Source organism: Epinephelus fuscoguttatus, linkage group LG23, assembly GCF_011397635.1.
Source record: "Epinephelus fuscoguttatus linkage group LG23, E.fuscoguttatus.final_Chr_v1".
Classification (NCBI taxonomy): domain Eukaryota; kingdom Metazoa; phylum Chordata; class Actinopteri; order Perciformes; family Serranidae; genus Epinephelus; species Epinephelus fuscoguttatus.
Genome location: NC_064774.1, coordinates 872,698 through 897,511, shown reverse-complemented (window position 1 = coordinate 897,511; position 24,814 = coordinate 872,698). Strand labels below are relative to the sequence as shown.

General features: G+C 41.7%; 2 protein-coding genes and 1 pseudogene across 2 annotated transcripts in view; all 3 read right to left on the bottom strand.

Moving 5' to 3' along the window:
* Positions 1-24,814, bottom strand: part of LOC125884150 (gastrula zinc finger protein XlCGF57.1-like) — a 561,995-nt gene that overhangs the window by 103,534 nt on the left and 433,647 nt on the right. The gene's annotated exons all lie outside the window — the stretch shown is intronic.
* LOC125884185 (uncharacterized) overlaps positions 1-24,814 on the bottom strand; it is a 50,395-nt gene that overhangs the window by 3,768 nt on the left and 21,813 nt on the right. The gene's annotated exons all lie outside the window — the stretch shown is intronic.
* Positions 3,005-24,518, bottom strand: LOC125884156 (NLR family CARD domain-containing protein 3-like; annotated as a pseudogene).

Below are 24,814 nucleotides of genomic sequence, written 5' to 3'. Positions count from 1 at the left end.
GACCAGGGACCTCATGTGCTTTCTAACCTCCAGTTTACCCACAAGCACTTTGTTTTCTTGGTTTTCCTCTTGGTCGTTGCTGTGATTTACCGTAAAGAACCACTGATCAGCTGTCTCGTGTCTCTGCATCAGCATTAATGAGGTGCTTTGCATTGACCATTTATGGCGGGACATGAGGCTGGTCCAGGTGTGGACAATTCCAAGTTAATGTGGGATTTATAAAAGAAAATAGTGCACAAAGAGGCGTACACACGCTTGTATAAATCAGAGTATTGTTTGGGCATACGTACATTTCCTCATTGGTACTTAGGCAAACATTTAGTGTGGATTGTGCGCACAGTTTTCTACATGAGGCCCCAGGTATGGCTGCTAGAGGAGGAGGCTGTTTGGATGTTACAGCAGCAACATCAGGTTGGAAATAGATGATTTTACATTCAAGCTACTTTGTGAAACCTCCACAGGAGAGTGAAGTTCAAACTGTATTATATTTGATTCAGTGCTGATAGTTTTGCTCTCTCTGTGCTTAGCTTAAGCTGCACACAGGACATGTATAAAGACATCTTTAAAACATTGAATGGATCAGTGAGCACACTAGTAACAATGACACAATGAACAATGAAGGCAACAACACACAGAGATCAATAAAAACTGTCTTTACTATAAGACCTTATTAAAAGAAAGACTTTTCATTGTAACACTTTATTCTGACAGAAAAACAACAGCACATAGAGATCAATGATAATTAGAACATGGCACTCTTAAATACTTGATTATGATTGGTCAATCAACAAAATTCTGCGGTGTATATTTCTTGAGGTATCACCACTGCTAACGCTGCTATGGCATCCCTTTCCAGGGATTTGTGATATCACTACTTTTCCTGGGTACTTTGTCCACAACTGGACAAACACACCAAACAATAGAGACATGCAAGCATAGCACGTCTCATCCTCATCCTCAGTCTCCGCTGTCTTTCTGGGATCTGCCTCCTCAGCTGGGCAGCCTCCTCCTCAGCCTGCAGGTACAGAAATCCTGCTGCAATAACTGCGCCAAGACGCCTTCTCCGATCCATGTCAGTTATTGATTTTTGATTTCCAACTCGCCAATGCTCCCGATCATAATAACCACCAACTCTCCACAAACTTCTCCCCCTGCAGCTGGCTTTTGATTATAATCAGAGGCCAGCTGCAGGGAAAAGGTTTTATGAGACATTTTATGGAAATATTTTGGCTATTTATATGTTTTTGTATGTCAGTTATATATGTTGAAACCTTAAAAACATATACATATTAATTTTCAGCCCTGCGTCTATGAAAAGACGCAGGGCTGTGTTTATGTTCTTTTATTCTAAATGCATGTATACAACACAGTACAACAGCCAAGGCGAGCGGAGGTGGTGACATCATCAAGTTTGCTGCTGTTCCAAAAGCAGAAATGACTGTACTCCCGTCCTCATGTTCTTGGGAAGTCCGGACTCTCGCGTGGATTTGCCAAGTCCACAAGTCAGGAACTGCTGAACTTGAGTATTGAGAAACGGCTTAATACACAACAGGTGTGAAGGGAAGACTCTGGGAACAGGGAAGGACTAACGAGACTGAAGGGAGACAGGTGTGACAGAAAACAGGCGGGAAAACACACAAAGACAAGAACTAAAAGCAGACGTGACACATGAGGAGAGAATCTACAAAATAAAACAGATTCAACATGAATGAGTAACATGAAACAAGGAGCACAGACAGAAAACTGCAAAACAAAGTCCACAAGATAACAGGATAGAAACTAAACCCAGGATCATGACACTTTCTTTGAACTCTAACATCTCTCATGTGTTTTGGATTGTTTTAAATTAAGTTTTTACACCTTTTAAGCACTGACTCTTTTTAACAAGCTCTTACCTTTGTGTGCTCCCGTTGTGTTTATATTCTTAAACACTTGCCCTTTGTTTTTTAACCTATTTTAACCCCACACATGCATCATTATATCAGTTTCTGCAATTCAGCTCTGATAAGATGTTTTACCGCAGTTCAGACGATTTATAATTAAACCAACTTAATGATCCATTTATTTATTTATTGATGTATTTATCTCATAAATCTCAGCGGCAGTCACCAGGTTATTTCTCCAGAGATCCTGGGTGACGGAGCACTGTTAATATATAAAGTTCCCGTTGCCCCACATGTGCAGTGGCTCAGTACCCTCAGATCTGATCCAATATTTTAAATCATTGTCATGTTCATGGGGCTCTTCCAACCCCTATCAGGACTCAGAGCGCTGCGTTTTAACGCCAACCTAAGCTTAAAGGGGAACACTGACCAAATTAAGAATTCCAATATGTCATTTCCACGGCCTTGGAAAGTTCATGGTTGTGACATCAGCAGATGTGTTGATTTCTGACGTCATTTTCAGCTGTAACTGTAACGTTTAAAGGTATATAGTGAAACACAGCGGTCTCTAATTAACCAAATCTACCGGCACAGAAGCTCAACGATGTGCTGATGTGGACGGGGCCATTTTAAAGAATCACTATCAGTGTAAGTGTAGATTATATTGGAATATTTTATGCTTCACCTCACACATGAACTAATCGACTCTGATTTCTGTCTTTGTCAGTGGAGTCTGGTGGCTTTGATATAATGGCTTCAGTTCCACATGTCTGTGTGACAGCAGGGTAAAGTGGTGAAAACACTCTAAATATAGCGCACACTTAAACTGCTATAGATGTTTTGTGAGCCTTTCTAGGTGGTTAAAAACTAATAACTGAGGCAGAGTTTGTTTAGTGCAGTCGGTTTGATTCATGGACGTGACATGAGGATTTTCTACTTGGAAGTTATTGTAAATAAACACTGTGATTGGGTCTGTGCTCAGAAAATGAGATATAAACTCTTCATCATGAAGTCATCATCAGTGTAGGTCACCATATGTGTGTCTCCATTAAATTAGAGCCAGTATGGCAGCTTGAAAAGGTGTGTTTACAGACGGGGTTTGAAAGTGGGAGGAGTCAAGATTGTGACTGTAGTGATAATGTTTTATTATTGTTATTATTAATGATAAAATAAATCTGTCATTACATTACATCAGGTGGAAGATTAATGTAACCATTTTATTACACACAATCAAAAATTCCATATCTTTTCCAAAACTTTCAATGATTTACTAATTCTATGACTTTTCCAGGACCAGGAAAAGTGTATTTATTTGAATCACCTCACTATTATACAGTATATACACAGACACACACAGACTCACAAAGACACACAGACACACACACACACACACACACACACACTCACACAGACACAGACACACACACACACACACACACACACACACACACACACACACAAACTGATGCTGGTGCTTCAATGTCCCTGGATCATCAGGACACAGCTGATCCTCTCATGGCTTCTATCTGATGAGAGAAGAAGAAAACCAGCTGTCAGTCAGTGATGCAGCACATCCAGTATAAAGACCAGTAGGGACTTCCTGTTCAGAGCAGAGTGGAGTGGCTGTGTAGCGTAGTCAGCTTCCTTCCAGCTCTCATGTTAACGTGTTGGAGTGAACACACTGAGCTGGAAGCTCACAGACCTGCAGAGACTTTGGGCATCAAGTCAATCAATCAATTCAATCAATGAATCAATCAATTTTATTTATAAAGCCCAGTATCACAAATCACAATTTGCCTCACAGGGCTTTACAGCATACGACATCCCTCTGTCCTTATGACCCTCGCAGCGGATAAGGAAAAACTCCCCCAAAAAACCCCTTTAACGGGGAAAAAAAAACGGTAGAAACCTCAGGAAGAGCAACTGAGGAGGGATCCCTCTTCCAGGACGGACAGACGTGCAATAGATGTTGTACAGAACAGATCAGCATAATAAATTAACAGTAATCCATATGACACAATGAGACAGAGAGAGAGAGAGAGAGAGAGAGAGAGAGAGAGAGAGAGAGAGATGCAGGTAATGACAGTAGCTTACAACAACATTATTGAAAGTAATAATATTATAGTTATAGTTCTGGCTACTGTGGTACAATATGTTGAGAGTATGTATTAATATCTGGCAGTATACATGTGTGACAATAATCACATGTGTATAACAACAGTAGAAGAATGACTAATGATGGCAGCAGCAGCAGGAAGCATCTGGCAGAACCACAGCAGCAGCACAACCACACACGTCACGCTGTCCAGGCACCGCTGTGATATGAGTTAATCTAAGAGACAGTGGAGCACAAAGGCTCCGGAGAAGAAGCCGAGTTAGTGACATCCAGAATGGCTGAGTTAGCAAGATGCAGTAATAGAATACGAGAGAGAGAGAGAGAGAGAGAAGGAGAGAAGGTGCCCGGTGTATTATAGGGGGGTCCTCCGGCAGACTAGGCCTAAGTCAGCCTAACTAGGGGCTGGTACAGGGCAAGCCTGAGCCAGCCCTAACTATAGGCTTTATCAAAGAGGAAAGTCTTAAGTCTAGTCTTAAATGTGGAGACGGTGTCTGCCTCCCGGACCGTAACAGGAAGATGATTCCACAGGAGAGGAGCCTGATAGCTGAAGGCTCTGGCTCCTGATCTACTTTTGGAGACTTTAGGGACCACGAGTAACCCTGCGTTCTCAGAGCGCAGTGTTCTGGTGGGATAATATGGCACTATGATCTCTCTAAGATATGATGGAGCTTGACCATTTAGAGCTTTATAAGTTAACAGTAGGATTTTAAATTCAATTCTGGATTTTACAGGGAGCCACTGCAGAGAAGCTAAAACAGGAGAAATATGATCTCGTTTCTTAGTTCCTGTTAGTACACGTGCTGCTGCATTCTGAATTAGCTGGAGAGTTTTTAAGGACTTACTAGAGCTACCTGATAATAGAGAGTTACAGTAATCCTGCCTAGAGGAAACAAAAGCGTGGACCAATTTTTCTGCATCTTTTCGGGTCAGGATAGGCCTAATTTTCGCAATATTACGCAGATGAAAAAATGCAGTGAGTGAGGTTTGTTTTAAATGAGAATTAAAAGACAAATCTTGATCAAATATTAGTCCGAGGTTTCTTATGGTAGTGGTAGAGGCCAGAGCAATGCCATCTAGAGAAACTATGTCATCAGATAAAGAGTCTCTGAGTTGTTTGGGGCCAAGAACAATAACTTCACTTTTGTCTGAATTTAACATCAGGAAATTGGTGTTCATCCAAGTTTTTATGTCTTTAAGGCAGTTATGGAGTTTAGTTAATTGATTACTTTCTTCTGGCTTCATCAATAAATACAACTGAGTATCATCCGCATAACAATGGAAATTTATAGAGTGATTTCTAATGATGTTACCTAAAGGAAGCATATATAGAGTAAATAGGATTGGTCCGAGCACAGAACCTTGCGGAACTCCAAAACAAACTTTGGTACGTAAGGATGATTCATTATGAACATCAACAAACTGAAAACGATCAGATAAATAAGATTTAAACCAGCTCAGTGCAGAACCTTTTAGGCCAGTTAAGTGATCCAGTCTCTGCAGTAGAATTTGATGGTCAATTGTGTCAAACGCCGCACTAAGGTCTAATAAAACAAGTACAGAGACAAGTCCTTTGTCTGAAGCAATCAGAAGGTCATTTGTAATTTTAACTAGTGCTGTCTCAGTGCTATGATGCACTCTAAATCCTGACTGAAATTCCTCAAATAAATTATTATCATGGAGAAAATCACACAGCTGGTCTGCGACTACTTTCTCAAGGATCTTTGACATAAAGGGAAGATTAGATATTGGTCTATAGTTGGCTAACACCTCTGGATCCAGGGTGGGCTTTTTTAGTAGAGGTTTAATTACAGCTACCTTAAAAGACTGTGGTACATAGCCTGTTAATAAGGATATATTGATCATGTCTAATATATGAGTGTTAACTAAAGGAAGGACCTCCTTAAGTAGCCTAGTTGGGATGGGGTCTAAGAGACATGTTGATGATTTAGATGAAGAAATCACTGCGGTCAATTCTTGAAGAGAAATTGGGGAGAAGCAATCTAAATATATATTAGGTTTTACAGCTGTGTTTGAGGTTAGATAGGTACTATCTGAGGGCAGGAGGTCATGAATTTTGCCTCTAATAGTTAGAATTTTGTCATTAAAAAAGCTCATAAAATCATTACTGCTAAGGGCTAAAGGAATACAAGGCTCAATAGAGCTTTGACTCTCAGTCAGCCTGGCTATCGACAAAATGATCAAAGTCGGTACGGGAAACCTCTGTTACTGAGGGACTTGGTATTGAATTTAACGACGGAGTAATCTTTTCCTTAAATTTTGCGACAGCACTATCTGATAAACATCTAGTATAGTAACTGTTGCTGGGTGGCGTGTAATCGAGTAAAAAGAAATCAAAAGTAATCAGATAATGATACGATAGCGAGGGATTCTGTGGAAAGACTTTTAGGTTATCAATTTCAATTCCATACGTCAGAACTAGATCGAGGGTATGGTTAAAACAGTGAGTGGGTTCATGTACACCCTGACTGAAGCCAATGGAGTCTAATAATGAGATAAACGCGGTAGCCAGGGAATCATTATCAGCGTCAACATGAATGTTAAAATCGCCTACAATAATAACTGATTTAAGAACTAAACTGGATAAAAACTCTGAGAATTCAGAAACAAATTCAGAATACAGGCCAGGAGCACGGTACACTATAACAAATAAAAGTGTCTGCGAGGTTTTCCAGGTCGGATGTAAAAGACTAAGAATGAGGCTTTCAAATGAATTATAATCTAGTTTAGGTTTAGGGCTGATTAACACACTAGAGTTAAAAATGGCTGCAACTCCCCCTCCTCGGCCACTGCCTCGAGGAATGTGGGTATTATCATGACTGGGAGGAGTGGACTCATTGAGACTGACATATTCATCTTGACACAACCAGGTTTCAGTGAGACTGAGTAAATCAATATGATTATCTGATATTACTTTGTTTACTAACACTGCTTTAGATGATAGAGACCTGATATTTAACAGTCCACATTTAATTCTCCTGTTTTGTCTTTCTGTCACAGAAGAGGTTTTAATTTTTATGAGGTTGTTATGCACAACTCCTCTTTGTTTAATTTTGGATTTAAATAATTTAGGTGGTCGGGGGACAGACACCGTTTGTATAAAACTATGTAAACTATGGCTTAGTAACTGAACTAGAAGCTCAGAGAGGCGTATAGGACTGCGACTCTCTGTCCTGGTCTCAACTCTGGGTTGTCAGGGATTTAAATTACTTATAAAGTTTGCCAGGTTCCTAGAAATGAGAGCAGCTCCATCCAAAGTGGGATGAATGCCGTCTCTCCTAATAAGACCAGGTTTTCCCCAGAAAGTTTGCCAATTATTAACGAAACCCACATCGTTTGCTGGACACCACCTGGACATTCAGCGATTAAATGATGACATGCGGCTAAACATGTCATCACTGGTCAGATTTGGGAGGGGTCCAGAGAAAACTATGGAGTCCGACATCATTTTTGCATATTCACATACCGAGGCAATATTAATTTTAGTGACCTCCGATTGCCGTTGTTCGGAAGAGGAGGAGCTAAATATGATCATTGGCAATAATTCATAATTATTAATATTAATTATGGATTATTAAAATAATTGATTAATTAATTAATAATTAATTAATTATTACATAAGCATAATAATCAAATTAGCTTACAGCGGGGCACCACCGGGGAAAAACCGGACCAATGATCAGACGTAAATTCAGTCTCAAGAGTGTTCACTTAGGAAGCTAATTCTAGGGAGATATCAGCAACTATAAGATGAACAGGAAGGAGTGGAGCTCAGGCACTGACTTTGTCAACCAGCTTCATCACAGTACACAACGAAAAACCAGAGCAACCTCTCTTTGCAGTATAACAGGGTTTATTCACACTGATGACATTAATTTACAACCAACATCAACATTGCTCTATAAACCCTATCAACTATAAAACATTACCGAATCAACCAGCAAGCATCAAGAAGGGTGTGTGTGTGTGTGTGTATGAGTGTATGAGTGTATGAGGGTGTGGGACAAAGTGGGTGAGTGAGCAAGAATGTGTGAGTGTGTGTGGTGTGTGTGTCTGAGCGAGTGGGTGTGTGAGAGAGAGAGAGGCGTGTGAGCGTAGCAAGATGGCGGCTGTGACGCTGCAAGTTGCGTCACGCAATGGCGGCTCGCCAAGAAAGCATTGGACTCAAAAAAAAGGGGAGGGGAGCCGGTAGCGAGGGATGTTCGAATTGCTCGGCTACAAGTGTAGGTTAGAGGAAGAGAGAAAGGGAAGCACTCAGAAGTGTGGTCACGCAGGCGGTATTGAGATGCAGTAACCCGTCGGTGTAACGCAGAGACGCGCTCGGCTCAGCTGGTGAGCGGCGTGAATCTGGGCATTGAACCAACACAGCCGAAGTACTGATCAATCCCGCGTGCGGGGCGACACAATAGCGGTCCGACGAGGTCGGATCACTACGTATTACAAGCAGACACAAACAGGCAGAAGAATAACAAACAGCAGCAACACAGGCAATATTTTTACAATATCAATGTAGCCAAAATCGGACGCGGCGGTCCGTATCAACAAGCCCTTACAAACTTAAAAAGAAAACACACACTAACTGCTATCTGCCTAGAGCTAAAGCCTCTTACTGTTGCAGAAGGTGGAGTGATGTGTCGGTCGTTCCTCGTGCGTCCTTTGTTACGGCAGAGGTGAAGCGGTTAGCGGCTCACAGCGGCTAACAGGTCCTCGGCGAGGGGGCAAGTCTCTGGCGAGGCGAGTTAATTCCGGCTCGTAGCGGGGAATCACTTGGGGAAAGAAGGGGTCCTTGTCCTTCTTCTTGAAGCAGGCAGTCCTTGTTATCTACCAAACTTCGCATCCGCGGGCATCCGGGTGAGAGGGTCAATCCGTGGTCTCGTACCGGACTACTCTGTGTTCCCCGGCGCACAGAGTGAGGGAAAGGAGAGGAGATCAGCTCGACCAGCGAGGGAAATCCGTAGGCCTAAAACACGTCTAACTGTGCACAGTAACTCTTTCTAAAGCGTTCGCCACGTGGGACGAGTTGCTAAGCTTTAGGAACAGTTGTGGGCACTTCTATTAGCTGTGAGGATCACAGCCAGAAGCGTTTTCCTCAGGTACGCTCTGTGATGATATACCCCGGCGTGACGTCATCGGTGCGGGGTTGGCCATGGCGGATTTCACCCAATGAGAGCTGTGTGTTTCAAGGGACCTCTGCTGGTCAGCTGGGGTGTCGTGTTGGGGGTTGAATCAGCTGATTCACACAGAGAAAGGGGGTTGACTGATTCCTTTGTTCTTTTGGGCGCCAACATGTGGTCTCAGGCTTTGATTGTTACATGTAGGCCCAAAAGTTTATGGATAAAGTGTAGGCCTTTGTTAGAAATCCTTGTACGGCACAACAGCGTAACTGGGTGTCATTGCCGCCGACGTGAATAACAATCTTACTGAATCTACGTTTAGCTTTAGCCAGCAGTTTTAAATTTGATTCAATGTCGCCCACTCTGGCCCCTAGGGATACATTTGACTATGGCCGCTGGTGTTGCTAACGTCACGTTTCTCAGAATAGAGCTGCCAATAACCAGACTTTTATCCTCAGCGGGTGTGTCGCTGAGTGGGGAAAAGTGGTTGGAAACGTGAACAGGCTGGTGGTGAGCCGTGGGCTTCGGCCTGGAGCTGTGCTTCTGGCGAACCGTAACCCAACCTCCCGGCTGAACGGGAGTTGCCGGAGGACAGTTAGCAGAGGCTAAGGCTATGCTATGTGGCTCTGCACCAGCTACAGGGGGCTGGCTAACTACTGCAGCTACTAGCTCAAGTCTGTTTACTCTGCAGATTTCATTCAAGTACACAGTGTAAATAAACTGCTGAGAGTCCTGAACACATCATGGCTGCACAAACAGAAGGATTCACTTTAATGATGGATTTACTGAGTCTGTTAGAACAAATGACTGAATGAAGAACAAATACCAACATCCTTCATTGTAACACTATAGGCTATATAACACGCATGCATGCACGCCCACACACACACACACACACACACACACACACACACACACACACACATAAACAGGAAAGCATAACAGGTCCCCTGTTATCAAGGTCAGATTTGATGGTGTGACAGTTTGATGAAGGAGGACAGCTGTCTCTATACATGTTGTGATGCTGTCAGCTGTAATCCAGCTTCACTTCCTGTAGACATGAACACAGCAACAGTCGTCTTCACATCAACTTAAACACATGATCTCAACAAGCTTCTTTCTGATCTGATTGGCTGACTGTTCTCTCTGTCTGTCTCTCTGTCCTCTCCTGAAGACTGTCACCATTCCCCTCTTTGAGCCACTGAGAAAGTCTGAGGTTTACAGGAAGTACTGGATCTTTGCTCTGATACTAACTGTGTTTAATATAATACTGCTGAAACCAGCATGGACCCACTCCAACCCTCTACTGACCTCAGAGTCTCCAGTTTACAGTTTAGACTCTCCTTCAGATCACACAGCAGCTTCACATCTGAATCCTGCAGCTTGTTGTCACTCAGGTCCAGCTCTCTCAGATGGGAGGGGTTGGACTTCAGAGCTGAGGCCAGAGAAACACAGCTGATCTCGGACAAACTGCAGCTCCTCAGTCTGAATGAAGAATAAATTATGTAGATAAAAATCATTAATAAAACAATCAGATGTGTTGATCCCAACAGGATGCAGGTTAAAGACTGGAAAATACCAAAAGTGAAAAACAGCTCATAAATATCATTGACAACGTGCTGCTACTTCAATAAAGATGTAGTGACTTCACCTCTTAAACTCTGCCAGCTCCACCAGTGGCTCCATCATCACTAACTCATATTGTGCAGCCAAACACAAATCACTTATTTAAAGAATCATGAGGGTAAATTTAAGTTGAAATCAAGTGTTTAAAGCAGGGCTGTTCAATTACAAATTCAACTGGGCCGGATTTTAAACCAGAAAATGTTGATGGGCCAGACATTTTCAGTCCACAGGTAGGCTGTCTCTGGTACATTTTAAGATAAGTGACAAACTAAGTTAAACAGACTACATACACACAGCTTTCATTTTAGTTTGTCTTTAACTATTTGCTATTGGTCCCACTAGTGTGATGTGCTTGTGTAAAATGTGATTGTAAACCATAGCGGCGGTGAATGAGGGACAGAGCAGATTGAAATATGGCTTTCTACATGCTGAACACGTGTATTGATAAAGCACTGGCTTTTTACTGCTCAAGGTTTTATTGCACTTATTTATAGTAACAAGCGTACTTGTTGTCAACTAACGGATGACAACAATGTCAAATAACGGATGAGGGTCTCAGATATCTGGGTGTTTTCATCACTCTTGATTTGAATAACTTATTTGAGAAGGATCAATGTCATTAAAATGAACATCCTTCCCTGATTAAACTACTTATTCCAAAATCTTCCATGTTATCTGACACCGGTGTTTTTTAAGTCACTGAATTCTGATATTTCTCATTATGTTTGGAATAACAAACATCAAAGAGTTAAGTTCTCCAAATTTACTAAACCGAAGGAATTAGGAGGTTTATCTCTCCCTAATCTCTATATACAGACTCTACATTCAGTGAATGTAGAGTCTGTAGGCAAACCCTGGAGATCTTACCTCCGGAAAAAGAGCAGAAGACCCCTGGTTTCCGGTTGTAGGTTGTTTGTAGTCCGCGTGATATTGACCAATCACGTTTGAGCCGGCTGCAGTTATTACCAGGTTAAACGGTCCGTGCTGTGAACTAACGAGGTGGAACATAATTGGCATCACTGCAAACTCTGAATCCATCGCAGTGGTTCAGCATATTACTTATATAAGTGGGGGAGGAAACGGAAGTCGGAAACGGAAATTCGCCTCCTCCAAACTGGAATGCCAGAAAATCGGGGGTCTGTCCCCAGAGGCTGTATCACTGTCTGCCGGAAGTCAGACGCCGAATACAGCTGACGGTTTCCGAGAATGATCTCTCCCTAACTTACAATTATACTATTGGTTGGCTCAGCTCAAAATGATGTCAGACTGGTTTACGTATAGGCAAGAAGCTTTATGGCTTAGTCTTGAGTCTCTAGCATGTTATCCCAGAAGACTTAAATCCCTACCTTTTATCAATAATATAGACCAAATTAATTCCCTTGATCATAACATAATCATTTACAACACATTACTGGTGTGGAAGGATGTGAGAAAACACTTAGATATCCCATCTGTCATTTCTGTTGAGTCTCCCCTAATGTTTAACCCTGATCTCCCCATGCAGATCAGGAGTATTGGTTTGACGGGGTGGTCGTCCAATGGCTGACTAAGTTCTGTGGGCCTGCTGATCTACGATTCTCTGAAGTCTAAAATCGAGCAAATTAGAACAGATTTTAATATTCCCCACAGAGACTTTATCAACTATCTCCAAATTCGTCATTCTACAGTCTCTTTCAAGGAAGAATATGAGTCATTTAAAACTGTCTGACTTAGAAGATATATTGGTGTCAGCCAGGTCTCCCAAGGGTGTAATTTCAAAGTTTTATATTCTGTTGTTTCACTCTGACTCATCTGTGTATGATTCCCTGAAGCTGCTGTGTGAGCGTGACCTGGGAGTAACATTAAGCTCTACTGACTGGACTAAAATCTTCAAGAGGATCTTTCTGAAATGCACTTCTTTTTCTATACATGAACAAAATTTTAATTTTTTTCATGGGATTTATTATACACCTGTCCATCTCCAGGAAATGTTCCCCAAAAGCTCAAACCTTTGTTTTAAAAAGGTAAAACACACAAAGGTATATTTTTTTCATGTGGTCTGGTCGAGTCAGTGTCTCTAAATTTTTTGGAAAGGGTTCATTCTGTAGTTCAGGAGGTTATGGTCAAAAGGTTGTCAGTGAGTCCTTCATTCTACTTGTTGCACCATATTTCAGACAATTTCTTTGACAAGGATGTCAAATCTCTGTAAACAATTATTTTAAACTTGGCTAAAAAGTGCATCTGGCTGTGACGGTCTGCTCCACAGGTCCCCACGGTTGGCATGTGGTTATCGCAGATATCAGCTGTGCTTCCTCTGGAGAAACTGAATAATCTTCCCTAGAATTGTGGACTTTTGTCAGTTCTGGTACTTTGAGAGCAAGTCTACCTGAGTCAAATTACCTGTATGTACACACGTACTTGGCCAATAAAGCTGATTCTGATTCTGATAATTCGGACAATTTCTGGCAATTTGGGAACAAATAAAATTTTTCCTCCAGCAACTATGACCTGCTTATTCCCACAGGGTAGTAACTGATTGCTCCATCTGTTAATGTCAGTGTCACATTTCTGTACAATCTTCGTCTTCAAAATGTATTAGCTTATTCATTCTTAGTTGTAATAAGCTGCAGAATTTGTTCTTTTGGGGTGTTTTTTTTGCATGGATATTCTCCTCTATACTTTTCTGTCTTGTCTGTGTTTATGTCTCGGTTTTGTTTATGTTGGTTGGTTTTGTTTGTTCATACTGGTGTGTGCTTTATTTGAAAAATCTATGAAAAGAAATGAAAAAAAGGAAAATTTGAAAGAGCTGATAATGAAGGAGCTTATTGACCCAACGGTCTTGATTAATTTTGCAAGAGGCTGTTTAATACTGGGTCTCAGTATCAATCCCTACCTGGGCCACTCCTAGGGTTGCTTCTGGGCCAGATATATCCTGCAGGCTGCCAAGTGAGTAAGCCTGGTTTAAAGGTTTGGGGTGAATTTTCAAGTCATGTTTCCTTCTTAAATTAAAGGCATGCTGTGCAGGATTGTTGGTGACAGTTTGTAAACACACTTGCCAGTGAAAGTAAAAGCCAACCCCAGATTCATTCTTGTTTGGCATTTCTTCTCATTATATTGGCATTTTCCACCGTAGTATCACTTTGATTCCTGCTGCTTACAGTCTGGAACCTAGTGACCACCTTTTTGTAAAGCCCTGACCTCACCTGAGCGCTGTGGGGGTAAACGCCCAGAAACTTCCCAAACAAAGAAAAAAAGTCTATACACTGTTTTGAAGGAAGATCCTGCAGAGTTTATCTTTAAGGTTTTAGCTCCACATTGCTCTGCCACAGTCAATGGATTAAACCACTGAACAAGACAAACAGACTTCATTGTGGATCAGTATAATATCAGCCTGATGTCTGCAGTTTAGTGTCAACACAACTTTCACATCATAATAATCTCAGCACAGGAGTAAAAAATGGTGTCTGACCTCAGAGTCTCCAGTTTACAGTGTGGACTCTCCAGAAAATTACACAGCTGCTTCACTCCTGAATCCTGCAGCTTGTTGTCACTCAGGTTCAGCTCTCTCAGATGGGAGGGGTTGGACTTCAGAGCTGAGGCCAGTGAAACACAGCTGATCTCTGACAACCTGCAGCCATCCAGTCTGAATGAAGAATAAATGATGTGGATAAAAATCATTAATAAAACAATCAGATGTGTTCAGGTGTTAAATGTGTAGCTCAACATTACTATGTCCTGATCAATGAGCTTTGCCCTAAACTGAGTAGAGTGACTTTGTCATTGTGTTATTGTGCTGATCCCAACAGGATGCAGGTTTAAGACTGGAAAATACCAAAAGTGAAAAACAGCTCTCATAAATGTCATTGACAACGTGCTGCTACTTCAATAAAGATGTAGTGACTTCACCTCTTAAACTCTGCCAGCTCCACCAGTGGCTCCATCATCACTAACTCATGTTGTGCAGCCAAACACAAATCACTTATTTAAAGAATCATGAGGGTAAATTGAAGTTGAAATCAAGTGTTTAAAGCAGGGCTGTTCAATTACAAATTCAACTGGGCCGGATTTTAAACCAGAAAATGTTGATGGGCCAGGCATTTTCAGTCCACAGGTAGGCTGTCTCAGGTACATTTTAAGATAAGTGACAAACTAAGTTAAACAGACTACATACACACATCTTTCATTTTAGTTTGTCTTTAACTATTCGCTATTGGTCCCACTAGTGTGATGTGCTTGTGTAAACCATGATTGTAAACCATAGCGGCGGTGAATGAGGGACAGAGCAGATTGAAATATGGCTTTCTACATGCTGAACACATGTATTGATAAAGCACTGGCTTTTTACTGCTCAAGGTGTTATTGCACTTATTTTTCAGTAACATACAAAGGAAGTCCACACGCACATCCAAACCAAAAAAACGGGCAGGTGCTGAGCCAAAAACAGTGGATACAAAAGAGAATTAAAACAGTTCGCACACTGTAGGGCTCCAATGCTCAGTCGAATTTATTCAAATAGTAGAAGTAACGTTTCGAGTGTCAGGCTCTTCATCAGACTTAAAAGACAAAGGGTGCCGCCATCTTAGATACACACATGACGTGGTCACATGATGCAATGATATGTTACAGGACAAGAGAAAAAGCAGGAAAAACAATATACTCCTGTCAGAAATATACAACAGAGTGCAAATAAATCCGAGAAAAACCACAGTGCAAAAAATAGATGATTAGAAGATATGTCTATGTGCCAGCGCGCACACACAGACACGCACAACCCCTGTCTGTGAATGCACAATAGAACATCCACACATCAGTGGACCCACATACACAGCAACAGTGTCCGGACACCAGTGCTGTACAGTAGGAAATGCATCGCATCACAATCACATACATCACCTACAAAGAGCATCAGTGTAAATATATATATACAAATATACAAAGATACCTTTGAAAAAGTATTTTGAGAAAACTTAAAGTGAGCTACAAGAGCAAGGCATCTGTACCAGACATCAGGCTGTAAGGCCATCATAGAGGACAGAAGAATAAATAAATAACCTCCTGTATGAGTCTATACACTGTTTTGAAGGAAGATCCTGCAGAGTTTATCTTTAAGGTTTCAGCTCCACATTGCTCTGCCACAGTCAATGGATTAAACCACTGAACAAGACAAATAGACTTCATTGTGGATCAGTATAATATCAGCCTGATGTCTGCAGTTTAGTGTCAACACAACTTTCACATCATAATAATCTCAGCACAGGAGTAAAAAATGATGTCTGACCTCAGAGTCTCCAGTTTACAGTGTGGACTCTCCAGAAAATCACACAGCTGCTTCACTCCTGAATCCTGCAGCTTGTTGTCACTCAGGTTCAGCTCTCTCAGATGGGAGGGGTTGGACTTCAGAGCTGAGGCCAGTGAAACACAGTCGATCTCTGACAACCTGCAGCCCTTCAGTCTGAATGAAGAATAAATGATGCAGATAAAAATCATTAATAAAACAATCAGATGTGTTCAGGTGTTAAATGTGTAGCTCAACATTACTATGTCCTGATCAATGAGCTTTGCCCTAAACTGAGTAGAGTGACTTTGTCATTGTGTTATTGTGGATCATCATGATATCAGTCTTCTACAGACATCATCCAAATATCACCACAACATTCATTCACCTATTCATATCAACACAGAGTAACAACATGCTGCTGATCTCAGTCATGTCTGTATTTAGAGGATCAATATCAAATCAGACACGTTGGACTAAAACACCGTTCATTCATTCATTTCTTACATGACCTTCATACTGTATTTGTATATGGAATAAAAAGGAGAGGGACACATTTGTTCAACTTTGTTCAACAGCCACATGCACATTAAAAGAGTTATTGGTGGCAATAAATATTCCTCCTGTCCATACTGAGTGTGAAGTGATCTCTTCTTAACTCAGCTACACTGTAAGAAATGTCTTCATAAGTTCAGATGAAACTAATATGAAGCTTCAGCAGTCTGAGTTATCCAAATCAAGAGGCTGTGGACCAAAGTTACAGACTGTTTAGCACCAAACTCCCTCTTTGAGTTACTGTTCCTCCTCTGCAGCTCAACAAGAAAAACACTGTCAAACACTAAATACTGACTGTAACTCAGATGTCTGAAGCCTCATATTAGTTTAAACTGAACTTTGACACAGAACAAGACTGTGGATTTTGTCCTCCATCTGGTAACACTGGAGTCAGGTTATAAAGGGACTGCTTCACAGACAGTATGGACAGAAGGAATGATTACAGACATCAACTACAAAGTGCACTCAGTAGAGTGCAGACCTCTGCCAGGCGACTGCATTACAGCTGTGACTCTAGACAACACATGCTGCTCAGCTGCGACCGGTGGAGTTGTCCCTCCTGACTTCCTTACAGGCAAGATGGCAGCTAAGATTAAAAAAAAACAACAACACAGGACTAAATCATCTTGTATTGTGACCAACTTCAGTGGATCATCAGATATCCTGAAAGGCATTAATCTGTAGATGCTCCGTTTCGAAATGAAGTGTCATTTTGAAAGTGCCATAAATGTCACACAAAATGTGTGTCTTCACAATAAAAGTCTCATGTTGTTTTGTTATTTTAGCTTTGTTTAGCTTTTATTGTGAAGCAGCCAAAGCAGAAAATATTGGGTTTTCATCTGCAGTGACTTCATACGAATCTTATCCGTCTGACAGCGAACATGAAACGGTAAAATAAGGCAGATATCTTAAAGTACAAACAGCAACGCAGGAGAGAAACTAAACTTCAAACCACAGAGATTCAGTTCAAAGATACAAAACTTGTGAACACACAGACACTTTGAAAACTCTGGGCTGCTGCACACACACCAGTTGAGCCTCAACACACGCTTGTTGGAGGGGGCGGAGCCTGTCAGCTTCAGCTCCACTAGTTTGGAGTCCACATGTGTCTGTCTTTGCTTTTAGGTGGATTACAATAAGAAATGACACGTTTGGAAGATTTTATTCCACTTACAGTGATGTAACCAGAGGCTGTTAACTCAAGTAACGTCACCTGTGTGGGTCGAGGAGGAGGGAGAGAAACGCAGCCCAGCGACAGGAAAACACAGTAAAGACTCTCACACTGAGCTCAAATCAAAGCAGTGCACATAAACAAGGTAAATAACATCAATAAAATATTTGCTTTCTTTCAGGGGGGTGGGGGATCCCACTGATAGAGGAAACACTTGATAGCAACTGGGATTGTTCCACAGCACATCAGTCAACACATGGATGCATAGGGAAACAGGAGCCAGTCAATGCTTGTCATTTAGAAATGAGATCATATAGTGATAAGTGATACAAGTGTTTCATTGAATCAGTCATAAACTTCAACATATCAGCCTGGTTTGGTTCACTGTCCAACATCCACCGCAATCCACTAAACAAAATCATAACAATGAGCAGTAAAATAATGGGACTGGCACAGGAACCACTTCTCAGCATCTACAATAGAAGGACTAAACAAACAGGTTTTCAGACAGCTTCAGACACCACACACACACTGCACAGCCACTACAAACTCCTACCCTCAGGTCTCAGGTACAGATCTCTAGCTTTTAAAACAAAGAGAGCCATGTCCAGCTTTGTACCCTCAACCATCAGACGACTGAATGACAGCTGATTTGATCTGGTATGTGTATGCTTGTGGGCGTGTGTGTGTTTGTTCTTCTCTCCTTTTAACATTTGTATTTGTATTTTTAACTTCTTAACATTTGTATTTATCTGTTTGTATTTATTTTGTTTAATATGCACTGTCACTCTTCACAGACAAGGTTCCTAATGGAAAAATAAAGTTCTTTGAATTGAATTGAATTGAATTGATAGACGTATGAATCCAGATCATTAATGGTGCAGTCCTAATGGGCGTGTGAGTGTGAAAGAATATCAACCTGTCCTTAAAGTCCAAGATGTTTCCAGTGCAGACTATTTATTTGCTTATTGTTGCAGTCTAAAGGTCTGTGACTTCAAATGATTATGTGACGTTAACATGAAAACAAAGAAACCTCAGAACCTCAGGAATCTTAAATTCTGTTTGGATAAATCTCAAACTTGATGGTGTCTAAATGTTCTAAATCATCATTTCTCTGCCTTTCATAACCAACTGTTCAGCCATTTGGAAAGACACAACATTTCTGAAAACACTGAAAGCTTTATAACCTCAGTCAAGGATTTATATTATATATATATCCAAAAACAAACAAACAAACACCTACATAAGCAAGTGAACTGACCTCAGAGTCTCCAGTCTACAGTTTGGACTCTCCAGTCCAGCACACAGCTGCTTCACTCCTGAATCCAGCAGGTTGTAGTTGTAGCTCAGGTCCAGCTCTCTCAGATGGGAGGGGTTGGACTTCAGAGCTGAGGCCACGACTTCACAGTGAGTCTCTGAGAGTTCACACCTAATAAATCTGACATGACACATATATTACAAAATCTGTTATTGTCAAAGGGACACTTTATATTTACTTTATGGATTTGATGATAAAACAGTTTGAAATATCCTGTTTTGATGGACTGAAAATAGTTAAGAATAAAAAAAGAACACAAAGAATTCAAACTAATTAAAAGCTGATTCATGACCAGAATTACTGCCTCGTGGTCGTATGGTTCACCAGTCAAGTTACACTTACAGTTTACATCCATGTCTGTCCAGACTCATATGTGTCCATGACAGGAGACAATGATTCAAATATGGATGTTGCTGCAAAGAAGCTACTTATTCTAAAACACAGACGCTTCACACACATCTTCAACCCGACAGCACAGAAGATCTATACAATCAGCACAGTTTCAAGATCAGTGTCACCAACTCAGTCTCTGACCAAATGTCTCCCCTTCTGTTCCTGAGATATGACGTTTAATAATGACCAGAGAAGTGTTTTATGCAGAACATGATGATGTCACAGTGAAGTTGACCTTTGACCTTTAGGATATAGAATCTCATCACTTCATTATTTTATCCTGTTAGACATTAGTGTGAAGTTTTGTCATAATTAGCGAATGAATTCTTGAGTTTTGGCCAAAAACATAATCCGTGAGGTCACAGTGATCTTGACCTTTGACCACCGAAATCTAATCAGTTCATTCTTAAGTCCAACTGGACGTTTGAGCCAAATGTAAAGAATTTCTCTCAAGGTGTTCTTGAGATGTCGTGGACAGACTGACAACCCAAAAACATGATGCCTCTGGCCACGACTGTCGCCGGCGCCGAGGCATGAAAAAAGAGATAGCAACAACTGGATAAAAGCAGTTTTTAGGACTTCAGAAATCTCCTTTGGCAAATGATACAGATCTTATTTTAAATGTTTAAGCATAGTGGTGAATAAACTCAGGTATTATCTGCATGTCTGATTCTATAAAACACCTTACACAATCTGTTTATGGAGTAATAACTTTACTGCTTTCACTCAGAACCATCAAATACTGCCATACTGTGATGAAATGCTGCTGTGATAAAACCTCAACAACAACCTCTGAAGTCCATCATTTGTTTTATCAGGTTCACCTCCATCACACAAAGGTGAAAAACAGTAAAATATTAAATGATTATAAATAAATAGAAGAACTGTGTTGATGAACTCAACAGCTATAAACACAACCAACTGAAACATCTACATGTTTTGCACTCACAGCATTTGAAACAGCTCAAGAACATCTGTGACAAAATACAACAGACACATCATTTTAACATTTTATAAATAACAAGAATTTTACAGTGTGTATATTTGAAGAATTAAACTACTAATCTACAATGATTTATGATGTTAATCACATCTGGACTTACCGAGCCTTTCTGCAGTTCCTCACAGCTGGAATCAGTCTCCGTCGTCCCTCCCATGTTGTGTTGTATTTCTCCACGTCCAACTCATCCAGAACCTCCTCTGACATCTGCAGCATGTAGGCCAGAGCTGAGCAGTGGATCTCTGAGAGTTCCTTCTCTGATCTGTTCTTTGACTTCAGGAACTCTTGGATCTCCTGATGTACTGAGAGGTCGTTCATCTCCAGCAGACAGTGGAAGATGTTGATGGTTCTGTCAGGAGAAATATAGTAGGTGTTCATCTTCTTCAGGTTGTTGATGACTCTCTGGATGATTTCTGGACTGTTGTCTGTCCGACCCAAAAGGCCTCCTAACAGTCTCTGGTTGGACTCCAGAGAGAGGCCATGAAGGAAGCGGACAAACAGATCCAGGTGACCATTTTTACTTTGGAGGGATTTCTTCATGGCTCTCTGTAAGAAGACATCCAGGGATCTGTAATTCCCCTCGTCTGTCCCCAGGAAGTCCTCCAGTACCTTTGTGTTCCTGTTGGTGAAACAGTGGAACAGGTAGACTGCAGCCAGAAACTCCTGAACGCTCAGATGAACGAAGCAGTAGACTGTTTTCTGGAAGATCACAGACTCTCTTTTGAAGATCTCTGTACAAACTCCTGAGTACACCGAGGCCTCTGTGACATCAAGACCACAGCGCTCCAGGTCTTCTTGGTAGAACATGATGTTTCCTTTCTCCAGATGTTCAAATGCCAGCCTCCCCAGCTTCAGAAGAACGCCCCCTGTCAGCCTCCGTCAGCTCCTGTGGACTGGTCTCATGTCCCTCATCATACTTGTGCTTCTTCCTCTTTGTCTGAACCAGCAGGAAGTGTGAGTACAGGTCAGTCAGGGTCTTGGGCAGCTCTCCTCTCTGCTCTGTAGTCAACATGTGATCCAGAACTGTAGCAGTGATCCAGCAGAAGACTGGGATTAGACACATGATGTGGAGGCTCCTGGATGTCTTCATGTGTGAGATGATTCTGCTGGACCGCTCTTCATCACTGACTCTCCTCCTGAAGTACTCCTCCTTCTGGGCGTCAGTGAAGCCTCGTACTTCTGTTACCCTGTCAACACATGCAGGAGGGATCTGATTGGCTGCTGCAGGTCGGGAAGTTATCCAGACCAGAGCCGATGGAAGCAGCTTCCCCTCGATGAGGTTTGTCAACAGCACGTTGACTGATGACTTCTGTGTGACATCAGTCACAACCTCATTGTTGTGGAAATCCAGAGCCAGTCTGCTTTCATCCAGGCCGTCAAAGATGAACAGAACTTTACAGACAGCGAGCTCCTCTGCTGTGACCTTCTGTAATGTTGGATGGAAAACACAGAGCAGAGTGAGAAGACTGAACTTCTCATCTCTGATCAAGTTCAGCTCCCTGAACGAAAGCAGAATCACCACACTGACATCTTGGTTTTCCAAACCCTCGGCCCAGTCCAGAGTGAACTTCTGCACTGTGAAGGTTTTTCCAACGCCAGCGACGCCGTTGGTCAGAACCACTCTGATGTGTTTCTGTTGCTCAGGTAAGGCTTTAAAGATGTGCTGACACTTGATTGGAGTTTCATGGAGGGTCTTCATCTTAGAAGCTCTCTCTGCTTCACCTCATGTTGGGTATTAACCTCTTCACTCTGTCCCTCTGTGATGTAGAGCTCAGTGTAGATCCTGTTGAGGAGGGTTTCACTTCCTGTTTCATCACTTCCTTCAGTCACACGTTCACATCTCCTCCTCACACTGATCTTATGTTCATCTAAAACCTCCTGCAGACCACTGTCTGCTGAAAGAGAAGGAAACATGAGAGACTAAAGAAATAAATCTAAAATCTTAAGATTATATTGTTGATCGACATTAAAACAAGTAACATGAAAAAATGAAGGTTTTATACATTAGTTTTATAAAATCTTTCATGTCTACACTTTACAACACAAATAAACCAAGAAGAATCCTGTTTTCAGACATGATGACATCAGCACACAGATGTACAGTCTTACTTTGTACAGTGCTGGTCTGACTGGCTGTCTGCAGTCCAGCTCTTGTTCTGGGTCTTTTTCCACACTGGGGACAGGAGGAGTCTCCTGATGAAGCAGACTGGTCCCAGTATGAGCTGATGCACTGTCTGCAGAACCAGTGTCCACAGCTGGTAGAGACTGGATCCTTCAGGACGTCCTGACACAAACTACAGCAGGACGGCTGCTCCTCCACAGAAACATGACTCCTCTTCTTCTCTCTGTGGAGATGAACACATTATTTAGATCTCGTCCTGCAAACTGTGCTGAAAATTATTTGCTTTATTCACACACTCAGTCACAGGCACTTCAAATATCTCATGGTGGAGCTTCATGAAAACCTCCTGAGTAATGTTGTGCTCCACTGTGAGACGACTTTCAAAAGGCAAAAAGCTCCCTCATGTTTTTCAACAGGCTCTTACTTTGTGTCTGAGGGTCCAGGTTCATTACTGAAGAATGGAGGCTCAAATTTGGACCGGTCACTCTTCATAGACAGACAGCTGGGTACTGGAGACTCTGCTCTCTGTCTGTGGAAACAACAAATGTTTGACACATATTATTAGTCCTTGTAAAGACCAGGTTCAAACAGTATCATCGTTGGTGCTGCCTGTGTTTTACCCACCAGCAACTACGTGTCTCCTTTATCTGAACACCCTTGTAAATATACAGGTAATTTAGTTTCCTTCTTATTTCTTCTCTCAGTGCTGCTCTTATATACTGTGTTCTATTTAACTGCATATTTTATTGTTATATTCTATTTTCAGTAGATAGCCAAATTTAAAGGACTCTGATCAGGGCCAAATAACTTGATCAGGACATCCCCGATGACTGAATAAAACAATACCTCATGTCATTATAAAAACAGTGTTGTGGTGTAGATTATCAGATAATAATAGAAACAGAATCATCTTCAGGTCAGTTTACAGTAGAAACAGTCTCTTACTTTGTGTCTGAGGGTCCAGGTTCATTACTGTCACTCTTCAAAGACAGCTGACAGCTGGACACTGGAGACTCTGATCTGTCCCCGTCTGCCTCCAAATCAGCCATCTTCCCAAATCTGAGAGAACTGTAACACACATACACAGTGTGATGAAGTCAGTAACTTCTTATTTATAGGACATGATTACATATTGGCTGGGTATTTCTATGACATACAGTTGGGGAGAGCTGGGTCAGTTGGGACACTTTTGTATTGACACTAAATAACCACAAAATAAAAATAATAGTGGTGAAAATAATTTGATCTCTGAACAGATGCAGGCGTCTGCAAACAATCAGGTTTTTTAGAGCCCAACCCAAACGTGAAAGGCACAGTTTAGTTACATGTCAAGTATAACAACACAGAGACGTGTGGTCAGTGGGATGTGGTGATTCTTAAACTAACATGTGTACAGATGTGAAGCCCTGACTGTATCTGACTGATCTTTAATGAAAGCTGTTGTCTTCTATCAAATATGAAGCTCATAGTCAGACACAGTTTATTCAGCCTGTGTAGTTGAGGGGACAGGTCAAACTGATATGATGCTGATTTACAGGAGAATTCATATGAATGGAGGTTGAACATAAACTACAGATCGCCTGTAAAGCATTTTAATAAATCAATCTATCAGAATTAAAACAACTGGAGACTGAGAACAAACTGATATATGAGTCTGATTAGATTTGAATAAATCACCATCATATCTGACAGGATGTGAGTGTTCCTGTGACTTCCTGTACAGACTGAAGGCTGCTGGAAACTGTCTGACTTGACCGCAGCTTTTTGTCACCGCCTCCTGCTGCAGCTCTGATCTCGTCTACTCTCCAGGCGAGGCGCAGGTCATCTCCAACGAGCCTAAAGTTTAGGGAGTGTCCGTGCACTGATCTGATCTGAGGGCGGAAACCAAAACTCACTCTAACAAAGAGCAGGGAGAGCTGACTGTACACTCAACATCTTCCTCTGCAACAAAACTGCGCCACAACCCCTCGGCAGAGTCCCCCTTTTCTCTCTGTGTGTCTATAAACTAGAGCTTTTCACTGTGACGCACATTCAAAGAGTTGACACAAGCGCGCGCCCGAAGCACCGGAGCGCGCAGATCCGTAGCTGCGCGCAGTCCTCAAAGCCTGGTTGTAAAAACAGCGTCAGCTGATGGTGGTGGTAAAAGCAAGTGTGATGATGAAGCTGTGAAGATGTGGCACTGACCCAACCGACCCTACTCTCCCCTAGAACACACTAAACAATGAATAAACATCAACACTCACC